The following is a 16665-nucleotide window of genomic DNA, read 5'->3' as shown; positions in this document are numbered from 1 at the left end:
AACCAACACCTTGGTGTGCGGGACTCGTAGTAGTTCTAAGAGCTTCAGGTGGTTACCGACTTTGTATTGACCAGATTGGGCGGAATGAGGATATGCTTCGAGGAGGCCGCATATTGTTTACTGTTGAGCAAGTTCTCTGTCTGATATGCGACGCAAATTTTTTTCTAAGCTCTATGCCACAGGTGGCTTTCATCAGGTCAAGCATGCTCTAGAGTCTCAACAGTTGACACCTTTTATAACACCTTCTGACCAATACTGTTGTGTTGCCTGCCGTTTGTTCTCACATCCGCCCCGGAATATTTTCAAAAACAGATGGCAAAGATCCTCGAGGGTCAAGAAGGTGTTGCAAATATGATAAACGACATCCTCGTTTTCGATCACCACAAGAAAGAGCACGACTCCCGCTTTGAGCATGTCTTCTCAGAAATCTCCAAAGTTGGAACCCCTCTAAAGAAAAAAAGTGCCACTTCCGAGGGTTTGATGTACTTTTCCAAAGTGTTGTCTTCTCAACCGATGGCATCAAACTTGATCCAGACAAACTAAAGACTCTTGAAGCACCCAAGGACATCGTGGAACTTCGTTTAAATCTCGGAATGATGAACCGTCTCACAGATTCCTTCCTAACATCTCCGAGATCACAGCACCCTTGCGTGCTTTTCTGAGCAAGAAAATGGCTTGTGCGTGACACCACGAACAAGAGTTGGCCTGCAGCAAGATCAAACAACTCCTGGTATCCTATAGGTGCCTCACTAAATATTACCCATCCTACGCAACCTCAATTTCAGTGGATGCCAATGCTTTTGAACTAGGAACAGTCTTACTAGAAATGCAACCATGTGGAGAACATCAACCATGCAGTAACATGTGCTTCTCGCTCCATGACGGTCATGGAACAGAGGTACAGTCAGACTGATAAAGAAGCTCTGGTGGCTACATGGCCAAAGCGCAGGTTGGATAAGTTGGTAAGTGGAATTCACTTTATCGCGGAAATTGATCATCAACTGCTAGTCACTTTGTTTAGCAAAATGAAAATAGATATGGTTCCCCCTCACATCAAAATCTGCGCCTCAAGCTGCTGCACTACCAGTTAACCATGCAGTATGTCCAGGTAAATGTACTTGCAACAGCCCATGCTTTCTCGACAATACCACATAAGGTTTCTTCTTGCCTAGACACGGTGGAATTGTTTACAACAGAAGTGGCTTACTACGCATCCTCAACTTAGCCACTGTAGCCGCATAACATCAAGCAAGCTCAATGCACAGATGACGAGTGCACATATCTGCTTGATCTAGCCCAGGGAGGTAGGCCACACAACAAAAATTTTGCTCCTACATTTGGTGACGTATAGTGCGGCAGCTAACGAGATCACAGTCTGTGACAGTATTATGCTCAAAGGTCCCTGCATCGTGGTGACTATTCTTTGAGACCAGTAGTTCTGAATCTGCTGCATGACGGTCATCAAAAGGTATATCGGTGCAAAGGAAAAGCCAGAGATTCAGTGTGGTGGCCAGAGGCTGCCAAAAACATTGAGTCTATGGTAGCTCAATGCATGCAGTGTGCACGCACTCGGAGAAATCCAGCAGAGCAATTTATTTCCACACTATTACCGCGGCGCTAATGGGAAATGTTTTGTATGAACCCCTTTCACAGCAAAGGACAAACGTTTCTGGTTATCGCGGATTATTACTCCCGCTTCCCTGAAGATATTAGCCTTCGATTATCAACAGCTTCTGTAGTCGTCGAGGTGCTCCAGAGCATATTTGCTTGATGTGGTGTCCCAGAAGTTGTGAGATCTGCTAACGGGCCACGACTTTCCTCCGAGAAGCTGAAGGGGTTTGTCGATTTCTGTGGTTTCACCCTTGCAATCAGCAACCCCCATTTTCCTCAATCCAATGAAGAGGATTCTGAACGAATGGTTCGCACAGACAGATCTTCACAAATCAAGCAAGCCGCATCTAGCCTTACTCAGCTACAGGGATACACCACGCATAAATGGCTCCAGCCGCGGTCAGGTCCTAATCGGGGGGAACTCTGGACACGAGTACCGAAAATGAAAGAGTTGCTGCTAGCATCTTGGCCTGCTAGAGGCAAAGTGGCGGCTAATGATACGTCCTACAAAATGAAAAGTGAATGCAACCTAAATTAGCATTATCGGTCTAGGCCACTGCCTCTACTGGAGACAGGAGATCGAGTTTGAGTTCGACCTGAAGGAGTCCGAGCTACTGTGGTAAGCGAGGGCCAACAACTCCGCTGTTACATTGTAGAGACGGACCAAGACGCAGTTTTGCAGCGTAACCTGTGACACCTGTCGGGTCCTCACACCAGAACTCGATGGACTCTGCAATTCCTACTAGTGCAGCGCAGGATGCTTTCCCGGTGAATTCGACGACGGACATACCGGACACTGCAACCGAGGTCGACAGTGATTGTTGTGATGATGGTGTTGTGATAACGCGTAGTGGCCGCCATGTAGGGCCCCAGGCTGTCTGAACTTGTAAGTTGAACAAGTTCTTGAAGGAATGAGGTGTTGTGCCACCTCTGTTATTGACAAATGTCTGGTGGCGCTGCCCACATCGACGTCTGGAACGGGCGTCTCTGAATAAATCACTTGGTTTTGTCTCGCTGACAAGTGCGGTCACATCTCCTGTGCCTGGCTCTAAACGTCTAGCCCTTCAGCCAACCTCCAAAACATAACATCACCATGGAACGTTTTGGGTCTCTAAGGCAGCTCAACAGTCAGCTGTGAAGCACCTCCTGTGCCAATTTCTCCAAGCACAATGCGTAGCTGAGAAATTTGCTGGAAAATTGCGTTCAGACTGAGGCCGCGCTGTCGGTGACTGCAGCGGGTGGCAAAAGCATTCACTTCAGGAATGAGTTGCACTGTCAGACTCGAAGTGTCGGGTCATGGAGGCGTCCCGAGCATCAGTCACAGAAGTCCATCACATCTTCCAGTGTCGCAACGTACAAACAACAAGACAAAACATTTTGTTGCAACGATAATAGGCAAGACTGTATTGGAACCGAAGGAAAAAAGGAAGGAAGGAAGGGAAACAGGGAGGGAGGGAGAGCCTTGAACCTGTTACACACAACCACGCTGAAATATTGGCCAATAACCGGGTAGGTCTAACGAAGTACAATTGAATTGTTAGCTGATGTCTTTTAAAGTACTGAGAGGGATCAATAGAAAAATAAATATTAGAAATGGACAAAGAACAAAAGAGCAGACGCCCCAACGTCGTCTTCTTCGATTATGACGACGATGACGACGACGACGCTGATGATGATGATGATGATGATGATGTCATCAAACGTATGGCCCTCATTGACGAATTGAGATGGGCCAATAATCGTGTGGTAGAATACAGAAATTAAACTAAAACAGTCAAAAAATTTAGTTTAGGGACAAAACTTCGAATAAATAAAAATGGTTGCTGAGCAAGTGGTCAAACCTTCTCTTGCTCCTGATAGACATAACGACAAATCGGAAACTAAGCATCTGAATAAGTTAAGATTGACTAGCACAGAAATCTTTTTGTTGCCTTGAAGTAGTCAAACACAGTACGACATACATCCCTGGGGCAGCAACTAATGAAGTGCTGTCAAGTAACAAAAGTGCTGTACCAGTTACTTTTATTGCTGGCTTCTGCTATGTGGCTTCTGAAAATATTTTTTTCTTGTTAGAATAACGACGACTGCATAAAAAGAAGTTTTCACTTCACAAGCCAGAAACTGCTCCTCATGCGGTTAACTTTGTTGTTCTCTGTTGTACTGCCGAGTAGTAAACATGACCATATCGTGATATCCATATCTCTGGATGACTGGTTTTCATGTACATTGCTTGTTAATAAATTAAAGCCAAGCTGCCGTTTCGGAGACCAACCTTTTCCCTCTTGCACCTTATATAATCAACTGTCAAAAACATGCGAAATTCACGCAACATAAGTTCAAGAGAGTGGTAAGTTGTTCGAGTTAGTATAGGTACGTAATATTATTAATATACTGATAGTACTATATTACCAACAAAAACGCCAGGCCCACGTGAAAGGCACCGCATAGAGTCAAAGCGTAGTCTAGAAGAGTGGCCTTTCAGAGCCTTTTCTAAACACTCATTGTGTAACTGCTGGAAGCACACTTGCTTGACGTCCACTTCGGCATTATTATTAAAATTTTTATAGTTGTAGGCTGGCATTCAATATGCTATTTTTCGTCATTATTCTGAGAAGCCTGGTATTCGCTAAACTATCACAAAAAATTGGCGCCAAATGTACTTGCTGTGGCTGACTACGATGATAAGTTATGCCTGAAGTTGGTATGCACCATAAAAACAAGCTCTTCTAAAGAGTTGGAGCATTAGACGACCCACTCGTTGCACGTCGCATTGTGTGATGACTGCTTGTTCTTTTGCTGTTCTAAACGCTTTATGAGTCATACTGACGCGATTTCTTTTCTGACAGCAAGCCTGCCTAAGGCAAGTTTCTCAACAAGTCCCGAAAAGCGGCGAGGCTCAGTGTTACTGGGCTGGCACTCTGCGGACACGAGTTCGAGCCTCACTGTGTCATTGGTACTAGGTTTTCTTTGTGATTTTGCGCGAATTTTCACGGACATCTATGGCGGCGGTGGTCAACTACGGCACTTCGCGAGACCCGAGTTGGGATTTTATAAAACTTTTACTGTAATAATAATGAGTATACTAATAAAAAAGCGAAAAAAATACAAGATGCAAAACCAGATGAGCTATAAAGTGCAAGCAAAGTCCTCTGTAGCTTTTTTTCTTTCATCTCTTCTTCTTTTCGACAGTTTTTTATCACTGTAGATAATATAATGGTATTCAGGGTACTGCCCGAGAAAAGTAAAACGGCAATGTGCTCTTTTAAAATAAAAATCTTAATCAGAATTTTACTGGTAGAAATACCGTAACTATAGGTGTGTTCGCGCAAGCACATCACAATGCTTGGTCTAGCTCATATGCTGTTAAATGTAGATTGTTGCTGGCTAATAAAAACAATTTTCAACTACACCAGCAACCTTTCAAAGTATGAATAATGCTAAACAGAGTTATAAAATAAAGAAAAGAAGGGGAAGTTGGAAGCTTCTGAAGGGTATTTTGTAAACAGGGGACGGGTGCTGGAGTTATGTTTCGACAAGTGGACTTGTCTTACGCAAGGCTGAAAGGATTTTTCGTAGCGCTTCTGCATTTATTCTTCAGTGCCTCTTCTCCACACTAACAAAGAAGAAAAGGAGGGCAACAGAGGAATAGGCTAAGAAGGGGGGAACCATGGCGAAATGGTAAGTGAAATGGCAGAAGGTATAGACTGAAAAAGAAAGACGTTGATGTATATGTGAACCCTAAATAAAATTGAAATTGAAAAAGCTTTTCTAGATTTTACATGCAGAGTGAAAATAGACAAGGATTATTATTGGACGTGCTCTTACAAAATGTTTTTCAGAGCAACACGCAGTACATTCAAACAACGAATGCACGTTCGAACAGATGTATTCCAATTTTCTTTATTCCCTGATGTCATTAAAATGTGGAATGGAATAGCGAATGATGTGGTGCTAAAAAGTACATTGAGTGAATACGAAATTGCTCTTCACGAGCATTTTGTTGAAAGTGTATAGAATATTTGTGTTCATGTATTTTTTTATTCAAACATCAAAATGTTTAAAATGCCCTAAATATATGTTGAAAATTTTATGAGTTATATGGATGTAGCCATGTGTCTCATAGATGTTTGCTTTATATTACAGAATTCGTCTTACAAATGCCCCTCAAATATTCATGTAATCTTCGGCACCCTCCCTGTAATGACCCTCAAGTTAGGGTTAACAGTATGACTAAATAAAGAGAATACAATTCTTGCTCACACCACACCGGGGGTTTAGCCAAGAATCAGGTAGCTGAAAAGAAAGAAAAATATCCATTTAAATACTAGCAGAGAAAATTATTAGAGAAAGAAACTGGAGAAAAACGAAACGAAAAGGAAAAAAAGACGAAAAGGAAACAGAAAAGGAGGTGAGGCTGGTGAGAAAAAAAAGAGAGCGGTATGGCTGTAAGGGTGTCACAGAGTTATAGTTTTCGGAAGAAAGTACCGCTCAACAACGAAGAGTTAAAATTATATAAGAGCCAGACTTAAGACTAATCGGTTCCCGTTGCCTATGTACCTTATCGTGTAGACTCAACGGGTTCGTTTATAACGTTTTTACCTGGCGGATGAAGGGTAATAAACTTGCGAGTAAGATACCACTCTTCATAATAAAGTGAAAGCTGTTATAAGACCACAAGTGTTGTTATGCTGCAGTAGTCCTTCCCCACTGTTGCCGTGTCCGTAGGCACAAGAGACGCGAAATAAAAAAATTGTCATTTTTTTCTGTTGGTTTAGCTTGGGAATAGATCTTAACTAAAGCATGCGCATAGAAGGTGACTGTTATTTTTATTGTGCGAAACGTTATGAAGTGGCGCTAAAGATGTGAACAAAAGCACGAATTGACGCACGTAAACAGCCGAATGTTTTATACACCCAGTTGTTTACCGTTTGGTGGCCATTCTAACAGCAACATGGCTATTCAAAAATGCCAGACGTGGCACGCTAATAAGCACTGGTGCTCACGAGAATGGCTATCCTAGACAATGCTACACGAATCGATTTCAGTGGATGGCGTTTATTACAATTGACGATGACCTGATGGGACGGCTGTTTTGTGGGAGCTGGCGTATCTACAACTGATAAGGCTGTAAAGTTTGACGGGAGATGTGTCAAAGACAGCACGTCCCTACTATGGTTAGTTTATCGAATACTGATGCACAGTGCACCGATATCAGTTCAAGAAATCACCTAGATTTAGGCGGGCTGATAGATAGATAGATAGATAGATAGATAGATAGATAGATAGATAGATAGATAGATAGATAGATAGATAGATAGATAGATAGATAGATAGATAGATAGATAGATAGATAGATAGATAGATAGATAGATAGATAGATAGATAGAAGCTCAAAGTGAATGCATTGCTCAAAGAAATGCTTGGCATTTAAAACAAAGCAAATAAGAATCAGCAATCACAGACTGGGATTTGAACCCCCACGCTGCTTGCGTGCCACCCAAGTATTGAAAGTTTATTCAGTAGGTATAAGTATAGTCTGACACACTACATACCACTAAGAATAATATCGTGCTAGTTGAAACGAATAGCGCTCAGTTTAATTTTTTATTGCTTGGTGCTTTTAGTTGAAACACCTTGTTTATGTAGCAAGTGCTACGTTTAGCACTGGCTAAATAAAGCGAGTGCTTTGTGTGGCACTCGCTAAGTAAAATAGATGAAGTTATAAAGAGCAGAGTGCTACGTTATGGTAATTGTTGCCCGCCAACATTAACAAAAATATTGTCAAATACCACTCAGTTAAAATTCATATATTGCAATTTATTTGATGTAGATAAGTAATTCATGCCACGTCAAGTCGTCATTCGTGTGATGACATGAAATGTTATGTCATGATTTTTATGCACGCATAGATGCATAATTTACTATATAACATACGACTGCACGTATGTTCTCGTAAATACAAGGGCATACTAGATCTACCACTTATGTTCATTTTGACTCATGTCATGCCACACCAACTCTGACAAAGCAAGTTTTATTGAACCATGCTAGACGTGAAACGTCCCAATGCTCTGCGAAGAAAGCGTTAAAGTCCACGCGTAGCCGCGGCGTGACCTACTTTTGGCAGCGCCAAAAACTTCAGGGAGCGGCGCGTTTGTACGGAGGGGCAGCGTTACATAGTCTAGTCAAAGAGCTGTTTCGCATTCAATGACTTGCTCTGCTTGGAAATGCAGCGAAAGTTGCTTTCTTTCTTCACAAACACACACGTCCTGTTTACATGCTTTCCAATACAACGTGAAATATTGCCGTAATAACGTGTGGTGCAAGCGTACAAGACCATCAGTTGTGATAACATAAAATCACCATAATCACTTGAAAGTTTAAAAACGGCCGCCCACTAAAGGAGGCATGCACGTTGCTGCGCCTCATCCCTTGAAGGGACATCAAAGGCAACTAATACTTCGACGTTGATTGTCGAAATGGTGGTCGAGAAACCTCGAAGTGTTGCTCTTGTACAACGAAAAGGCTTACCTTGAAATAAAATCACGCTTGATTTGTCTGCATTGGTTTAGCGCCCTTCAAACTACCCGCCTCAAGAAGGCCATCGTCCGGGTCGACTTGCGTTACTATTGGCGTGCATAGCGTGGTCCGGCTTTACTGCGCTAGTAGCAGCAGACCGAAAGCAGCGGGAGCCACAGCAGCAACGACGGCTATTGATCCATATCTCACCATTGGCTCCGAAATTGCAAACATTTTTTGTTTCAACTAAGCCCCACTTGATGGCATTACCTATCCTTTGTAACTACGCCAAAATAGAATTTCGGAACCACCACGCTATTCTCCATAGTGACGTCTGGCGATTTTTTTCCATGAATCAAACAGAAACGAAGAAGCAGCATTTATTGCATCTTATGATGCACGGAAGAATCTTTATATAGTGCAGCTAGATTGTTTTATAGTGAATAATTGTAGGTGGTCCGTCTGACGTCATCGGATCATTTCGAAAATGCTTTACAGTGGCGCATGTGTTCTTGTGCATTTACCTTAATTTCTCGGTAAGCAGGGCACTGTTGTTGATATATTGTCGTTTTAGATGTCACACATTGAGCTTTCACTCTGACGTAAACTGTTATATGACCTTTGTGTCCCTTTAATGTGACGTAGTAGGTTCACAGCACATTCGAAAACTTTCACACTGGTGGAATATTGCGATATCGTTCAACTCCTAAAGACGAAGCTTGATGATCCCCATTTTTGCTCACAGGAGTAACGTGTGGCTTTGCTTGTTTTGAAACGAACTGTTGCTGAGGTAGCATGAGTTTAAAACAGTGGAAATTTAGGCAGCCTTTACGGGCTGCTCATGCATAGCTATTTAAATAAATAGTTTCACGTTATACAAATGTGTGCCGCAGAAAAAAATACTATACCAACTGAATTTTCCAGAACAAATGAGCTAGGAAAAAAGATATTGTGTCCCATTTTCATCAAAAGAGTACCACGGAATATTTTTTTTATTCGAACAAGCTTAGTTGAACCTGAATCACAAGGAAAATATAACCTGAGATTTGAAAATCTTCGGCACAGAAAAAATGTCATGAAAAAACGTAGCTAACATTTCGTTTCTGAATTTTAGAAATTAGCAATTGTAGCAGTGATTTTATTCCTTCCTCTTGTCCTTAAAAAAGCTACGAGAATCCTATATGATTGCCTAATTAACATTAACACACGTCTAGGATACTCCATGTTTATCGGAAGCCTAATATTTAAACTTTCATTACACTTGCAAATCGACAGGTCGTCAATACAAGCGAATACGTATGGCTTTACCGTCAAACATACAGCAATGCGTTTGAGATGTCTAGTGGAAAAAACAACTTCTCCATTGACACCACGTGTATACGCCGTGTTATGACGGGGCTGACATCGAAGGAATACAATTTTACAGAAATGGATGTGATGGAACTAACAAAGTAAGTATTGCATTGTTAGGCACTAGCTTTTCAAGAGTCGCTACAATTTGTCCCAATGAGCTCACTCATATGAGTTAAAATGCCGCTGAGTGTCGACACATGCTCGAACACTTATAATTTTATAATTTTTTTATTTCTCGAGAGCCAGTAGGAATGTTTCAGGTAACAAGACAGGTTTCCTCATCTAGACCATTTCGTCGTTATTAAAAACTTCATTAAAATGCGTTCATTTGGTTGACAGTGCTAGGGCAATATGGCAAAGTCTTTGCTGATTCCCATGCATTTGATTATAAGAGCTCTTATTCTCAAACTGATAATTGTTCAGAATAGTGAGAACATTTTGCGCTCTAGAGATGCAGACATATTATTCTTTACCTACTTTGCGTCATATGAAAGTTAGTGCGGAAAGTACGGTCTCGAAAATTCAAACGCTTCTTGAAAGAAGCAGACGTTCTTGGACGGCGAACTCTGGTGGTTTTAGGACCATGATACTGCTATATTTCCGTGAATCTGGTATCATTTCACAGTAGTAAAGATAAGCAGTGAACTTTAAAATGATTTTAACTGCACGAACAGCACCGAAGCGAAACTAAAACCCAACTGATCGTTAACGTATTTGCTTAACGTCTAGAAGAGTATTACCTCAAAAACAAGTAAGGCTGGATGTGTAGAAAATTCGAGGAGCTCCCGGTCAACAATAACTTTTAATGACAGCAGATTGTGACAAGTTTGGAGGTGATCTGTAATTGTGATTCTTCTTGTGTGAAAGGGGACACACTACGTGCTGTCTTGAATGTGCACATCAATGCCAAATTGCATTCTTTATCGAGGTCAATGAAACTTGGGGCTGCTGAGTATAGGTAGTATGGTAACAACAATTGATTAGATGCATGCGAAGTAAACACTACTGGCCAAGTCGTGAATGAGCAGCTTTGTAGCATTTGTGAGAATCTACCAAAGAGAGAGAGAGAGAGAGAGATGAAGATGCAAGGAAAGACAAGGAGGTTAACCAGACGCACATCCGGTTTGCTACCCTGTACTTGGGAAGGGATAAAGGGGAGAAAAGAGGTTGCAAAGAGATGAGAAGGTACAAACAATCACGAGCACCCTCGGGGAGCACACACAGTCTACATGCGGTCGCTCAGGTTTGTTGACTTTAGGTAAATTAACAGTGCTTTAGTTGCTTTCTGCGCAACTGAGGCAGATACCCAAGGTCCTAGTATCTTCTGCACACAAAATGGTCCGGGGTCAAGGTGATTCAAAACCATCCGGAGCTGGCATCGCTGTGTGTCGTAGCAAACGCAGCTGCACAGGACGTGTTCGATGGTCTCTTCAGCTCCGCATTAGTCGCATGTGGGAGTGTCTGCCATACCAATGCGAAAGGAGTACACCTTTGTAAATGCAACACCCAACCAAAGGCGGCATAACAGTGTCGCATCGGAGCGGGAAAGTTGCGATGGTAGCTTTAGCGTGAGCGAAGGATCCAGTTCATAAAATTGACACCTTTGGAAGCTGGTAGACGACCAGAACGTGCGTGTGAAATCTCGAGCCAGCAGGTAAAGTTGTCTTGCTGCATCATTCCTTGATAGAGGAATCGGGACTACACGGGTTCTTTCATGGGCTGAGCGGACTGCATCATCGGCTAATTGATTTCTGGTAATACCGATATGTCCAGGCAGCCATTGATATAAAATATCATGCCCTCGTGCTAGAGCTTCATGATGGCAATGTCTTATTTCTTGTTCCAATTGGTCATGACTCCTTCTACGCGTGGCAGACTGCAAACTCTGAAGCGCTGCCTTCGAATCACAAAATACGACCCACTTTCCTGGACGTACTTGAACGAGATATTGTAAAACAGCCCTTATAGCAGCAAGCTCTGATGCCGTAGATGAAGTCATATGCGACAAATAAAACTTGATTGTCATTGCTGCAGCCGGAATTACAGCGGCATCTGATGAGCTGCTGGACGAGACGGACCCATCAGTGTATATCTGCATTCGGTCTAAGTACAACTCATGTATTAATTGCAGTGTTGCTTGCTTCAATGCTACTCTGGAGTGATTGCTTTTTTTTGATTCCCGTAATTTCTAGACGTACTTGAGGCTGGTCGAGGCACCACAAAGGACATGCCATTCTCGCAGCTGGCGTATATCCTGATGGAATGCTGTTTAGGTGCGTGGCTATGACGTCTGAAAACGTAGCACGTGGTCTTCTGGAGGGGAGAAGGGCCAAGTGGTGGTCGGGGACACGGCTAGCATGTCGAATGTGCGCTCTGAGGCAATCCGCCACTCTATATGTCCTGACCGGATGGTCTTTGGCAAGCATGATAGTGGCATAAGTAGAAGCGCATCGGGGAAGTCCTAGGCAGATACGCAGTGCCTGATCCTGCAAACTCTCTAATGAATGAGTATTGGATTTGCAAGTGTTAGTCAGTACCGGCAAGCTGTAGCGCAATACACCCAGAAATGGGGCCCTGTACAACTGTAGCATGGAGGCCACAGAAGTTCCCCATGCTTTCCCGCACATGAATTTCATGATATGCACAATAGATAGCAGTGTCTTCTTCAAGTACGCACAATGTGGGCTCACGAAAGACTTCTGTCGATTATTATGCCCAGGAAATGATGCGTCCGGGCATATTTGACACTCTGTCCATTGATGTAAAAAGGGTATGGCGTTATTGGTTTGCGTGTAAACGTCATCAACGCGCACTTCACAGTTGATATAGTTAGGCCTTGTTTCTGAAGGTAGGCTGTTGTGAGGGTTGCTGCCCGCTGTATTCGTGAACGCACCTGAGGGCGAGTAACTGCAGCACTCCAGAGGCAAACATCATCGGCGTATATGGATAGGCACACCGACTTTGGCAGAACCTTCATTAGACCAATGAGGGCAACATTGAACAATGTGGGGCTTAAAACACCTCCCTGAGGTACTCCGCAGTAGGTGTAATGTTCAGCAGTTGTACCCTCATATGTTTGCACAAAGAAACACCTGTCAGTTATATAATCTTTTATCCAATGAAACATTCGTCCACCAATGCCCAATGCTGCGAGAGAAGTGAGGATGGCATCGTGAGCTACATTATCATATGCACCCTTCACGTCAAGAAAGAGTGCCACTGATATGCGCTTGCAACTTTTTTCTTGTTGAACAAATGTCGATAAGTCAAGCACACAGTCGTTGGAGGAGCGGCCCCGACGAAAGCCTGCCATGCAAGAAGGGTATTTGGTGTATCGTTCCAAGTACCACTCGAGACGAAATAGAACCATTCTTTCCATCGCTTTTCCGAGGCAGCTTGCGAGGGCACTAGGGCGATACGCTGTCAAGTCTAATGGTGATTTTGCCGATTTCAAAAGTGGTATTAATCGACTTATTTTCCATTCTCGTGGATCACTGCCGCTGAGCCAGGAGTTGTTGAAGCTTGTTAAAAGTTCTTTTCTGGCTTTTTGTCCAAGGTGTCCTAACGCACTATAAGTAATACCATCAGGACCTGGCGATGACATGCGCTTAGAAGCGACTATAGCACCTTCCAGTTCTTCAATGGTGAATGGAATGTCCATTTCTGGTAATCGCGTCAAAGGAACGATCACGGCGTCGATGCTCTCGTTCATAATATTCCCGGCAACTCTCGTGCAAAATTCTTCAGCCACCTCGAGTTCTGTTTTTCCATGATGGAGTGCCAAAGCTCTAAAAGGGTGCCGTTGTTGCAAAAAGGAGCGAAGACCACGAACTGTTCTCCAAATATATCTGCCTTGCATCCCTCAGATCGTAAATTGATCTTGTGCGTCTGTATCGTCGCTCAGCACGCCTTCGTATAGCTCGTAATCTTTCCAGTTAGATGTCAAACTGTGTTATTTTAGACGAAAATGGTAATTTACATTTGGACGCTTGCATAGCTTCCGCTATGGTATTTTCCAAGCTGCAGGCGAGGCCTTCTTGGCAAGCGTCCTGAACACGCGATGTAAACATCGACCAGTCAGTGCCAATTACAACACCGGAAGAGAATTTTTTATGATACCATCGATCGTCACCAAGGTAGGTATGTGATCACTCCCCATGAGTCTCAATATCGCAAAACCATTTACCTTGTGAGAGAAGCACCGTGACACCAATGTCAGGTCAAGGCAACTGCCATACGTGAGACCCCGCAGATACGTGGGGGTACCATCGCTCATAATGGAAAGGTCGTAATCGGAAGCGAATGTAACAATGTTCCGGTCCCTGGCATTCATCCTAGTGCTCCCCCAAAGCATGTGATGGGCGTTGAAGTCACCGGTGATGATTCAAGGCCCATCGGTTCTCATTAGGATGTCTTTAATTCTGTCGCAGTCAAATCGCGATAACGGAGATATATATCCATCAATAAGCGTGAACGAAACTGCATTCTTCTTTACACGAAGACACACGTACTGATTGTCGTCATTTTTACTCATTGGGTGCGAAAGATAAGTCAAGTCTGTGCAAATCTAAACAATTACTTTGCTTCGTTCTTCGCAAGCGCCTGAGCAAAAAGCTTCATAACCAGACAATCTATAATGCGTTGATACGTTTGGTTCACATATGACAAGTATAGGGAATAGATCGGCCCGGATAAATTGGCGAAAGTCCGAGATACGGGACTTCATGCCTCTGGCATTCCACTGAAAAATCGACGCAATTTTAACTTCAGTGCGGAAGATGAGATTTTGTTGAGCCATTGTGCTTATACGAAGTTAGCAAGAACTGGATTCAGTGCATCCAGTATTTGCAGTGCACTCTTAGCAGACGGAGATTGTATGCTGCTCGGTAGCGTGCGAATCGTGGCAATTAATGATTGCGCGATTGCAGTCACTTGCCTGTCTTGGTTGGAAAGATCTCGAACCGGGATCGCGGACTGGCCGTCATGAAACTCCTTCGGTTCGCTTGATGCTGCTTCCCTTTGAAATGCAGGCCACTCTGTCGCACTTAGGGTATGCTTACTGGCTTTGTCCTTTACAGCCTTTCCCACGGCATGTGGTCTGGGAGGCAAAGGAGGTGGTACTGATGAGGGATCTGGCAAACGTGTCGAGGAAGTAGCGGGCGTCCTTGAAGACCGACGTCGACGTGAACGACGCCTTCTGACTTTAGCTGCGGCTTCTCGATGAGATGAGTGATCGCGCACCATCTCCTTCGAAATGGCAATTTCCTTCTGAATCCGCGGGCAGTCCTTCGATGTGGCTTCATGAGATTCATTGCAATTAGAGCATTTCTTGACAGTTGCGACGCACTTATCCGCTTCATGGGGCTCGGCGCAGCGGTGGCATACCACCGAATTCTCACAGACGCTGCTCACATGTCCAAGTTTCATGCATTTACGGCACTGGAGAGGCTTTGGAATAAAAGGCCGCACAGCTTGTCTGAAGTACCCCACCTTCACATGAGAGGGGAGTGATGGGCTCTTAAACGCAATCTTCACACAGCGAGACTTGCCTAGCCGGGTGACATCAACAATTGGAGTATCAGTTGTTGACTTGACAAGAAATTGTAAGTCATTATTGGAAATAGACACATCTATGTCGTAAATCACGCCGGTTACTACATCACATCCCAAGAGAACAAGAGAGCGCACCTGGTTGCCGTCCAAGTCAGTTACACTGCGCAGAACGCCCAACGCACTTGCGTGCAAAACGTCCACAGCCAGTATATTCTTTCTGGCATTCACTCTTATGGCCGTGATCTCATTTGGCACGAGCGTTTCCAGAGACCTCGACACAGACTGTCTGTTAAGGCGTTTCATGCTGACGGTAGGAAGTGAAGACAGAAACAGGATGGTATAAGTGTTTGATTTTGGCGCTTCACTTACACTTTGAATAGTTGAGGATGAGGATGTCCTCATGTTTCTCCTCTTCGCTTTGCGGCTCAGCACAGGTTGGAAACCGTCATCTGAAAAGTCCTCACTGCTGAGATAGTAAGCCTGAGTATCTTCACTGTCGCTGTCACTCGCTTGTCCCATCCGCTTCCTGGAGGCGGCCGCCGCTGACGCCGCTGGTGCCGGCAGGCGCCCGGGGTGGTCTAACTCCATCCCCTCCAAGGGAGCAGCGAAAACTGATCAACAGACTTAAATTACAACTGAAATACGCCGGAGTTAGCAGAAGTAGCTCCTATTTAAAACACCAAAGCTACCAAAGTAATATGATATATACTAGGAGCACAATCTACAGGACAAATAATTAGGAATTTACTGTGAGTCACTCTCACCTGCTCCACATTTTGCAGTGTAGACGCCGTGAAGGCCCATGGTAAAACCACCTAGAACATCAGCAGCGGCTCCTCTATTTCTTCAGTGCCAGACAGAAGCACCAAATTCAATTCAATTCGATTCTATTTTATTTTCCAGTTTATACATACTGGATGGTTGCGTTGGGTTAAAAGCTACATAAGTAGCTTGACGAGACCCAACGACCAGACTATACAGGGCAGTAACAGCAAGCAGTCTGGTGCAGTGACGAGAAAACCAACAAGTAAAACAGAATACCATATCGTATGTACATATACAGCGATTTACATGGATTTCCAGCATGAAGATTGCCGGAAGAAAAGGTGAAAATAAATACATGTGCATAAAAAGTGCTAGAAAAAATAAATAAATAAAGGCTACATACAATAAAATACGGCTATAGCATAAGAAATAAACATAAATAATATTAACACACAATAATAACACCGTACCAATGTAGCAATACTAGCTATTCGGGACAAAATAACAGAAAAACACTGGCCATATAACACAGCAAGAAATTCATGTAAGCAGAAGACTGTGTTAAAGAAACAACATAAGTTACGCACAATTCAATTACACAGAATGTCACAGTATGTGACATTACAAGTGAACGAAATATAAGCGGAAGTCTTTTTTACTGACCGTGTCAATGTCTTTATATTTATTTAAAGTAGATGGTAGGTTATATGCCAACGATTGATGTTTGTAGTGCGTCCTGAAATATGGAACTGACCATAAATCCAGCCATTAACCGCCCACTCCTTCAGTCCTTACCTACTCTCACCCATGCCTAGCCTTGGAGCCTAGCCATGAGGGAGAGAGATCATCTAGTGGTGCTTCAAG

At 43.4% G+C, this 16665-nt stretch overlaps 1 long non-coding RNA gene across 1 annotated transcript in view; it reads left to right on the top strand.

The window, feature by feature from the left end:
* Nucleotides 1-16665, top strand: part of LOC142769279 (uncharacterized) — a 51985-nt gene that overhangs the window by 25298 nt on the left and 10022 nt on the right. Inside the window, exon 2 of the long non-coding RNA XR_012885749.1 lies at nt 9406-9581. This is a non-coding gene — a long non-coding RNA (uncharacterized LOC142769279). The remainder of the gene's footprint in view (nt 1-9405; nt 9582-16665) is intronic.

Source organism: Rhipicephalus microplus, chromosome 8 (assembly GCF_043290135.1).
Source record: "Rhipicephalus microplus isolate Deutch F79 chromosome 8, USDA_Rmic, whole genome shotgun sequence".
Classification (NCBI taxonomy): Eukaryota; Metazoa; Arthropoda; class Arachnida; order Ixodida; family Ixodidae; genus Rhipicephalus; species Rhipicephalus microplus.
Note: the sequence above shows the minus strand (reverse complement) of the source record. Positions and strands in the feature narration are given on the sequence as shown.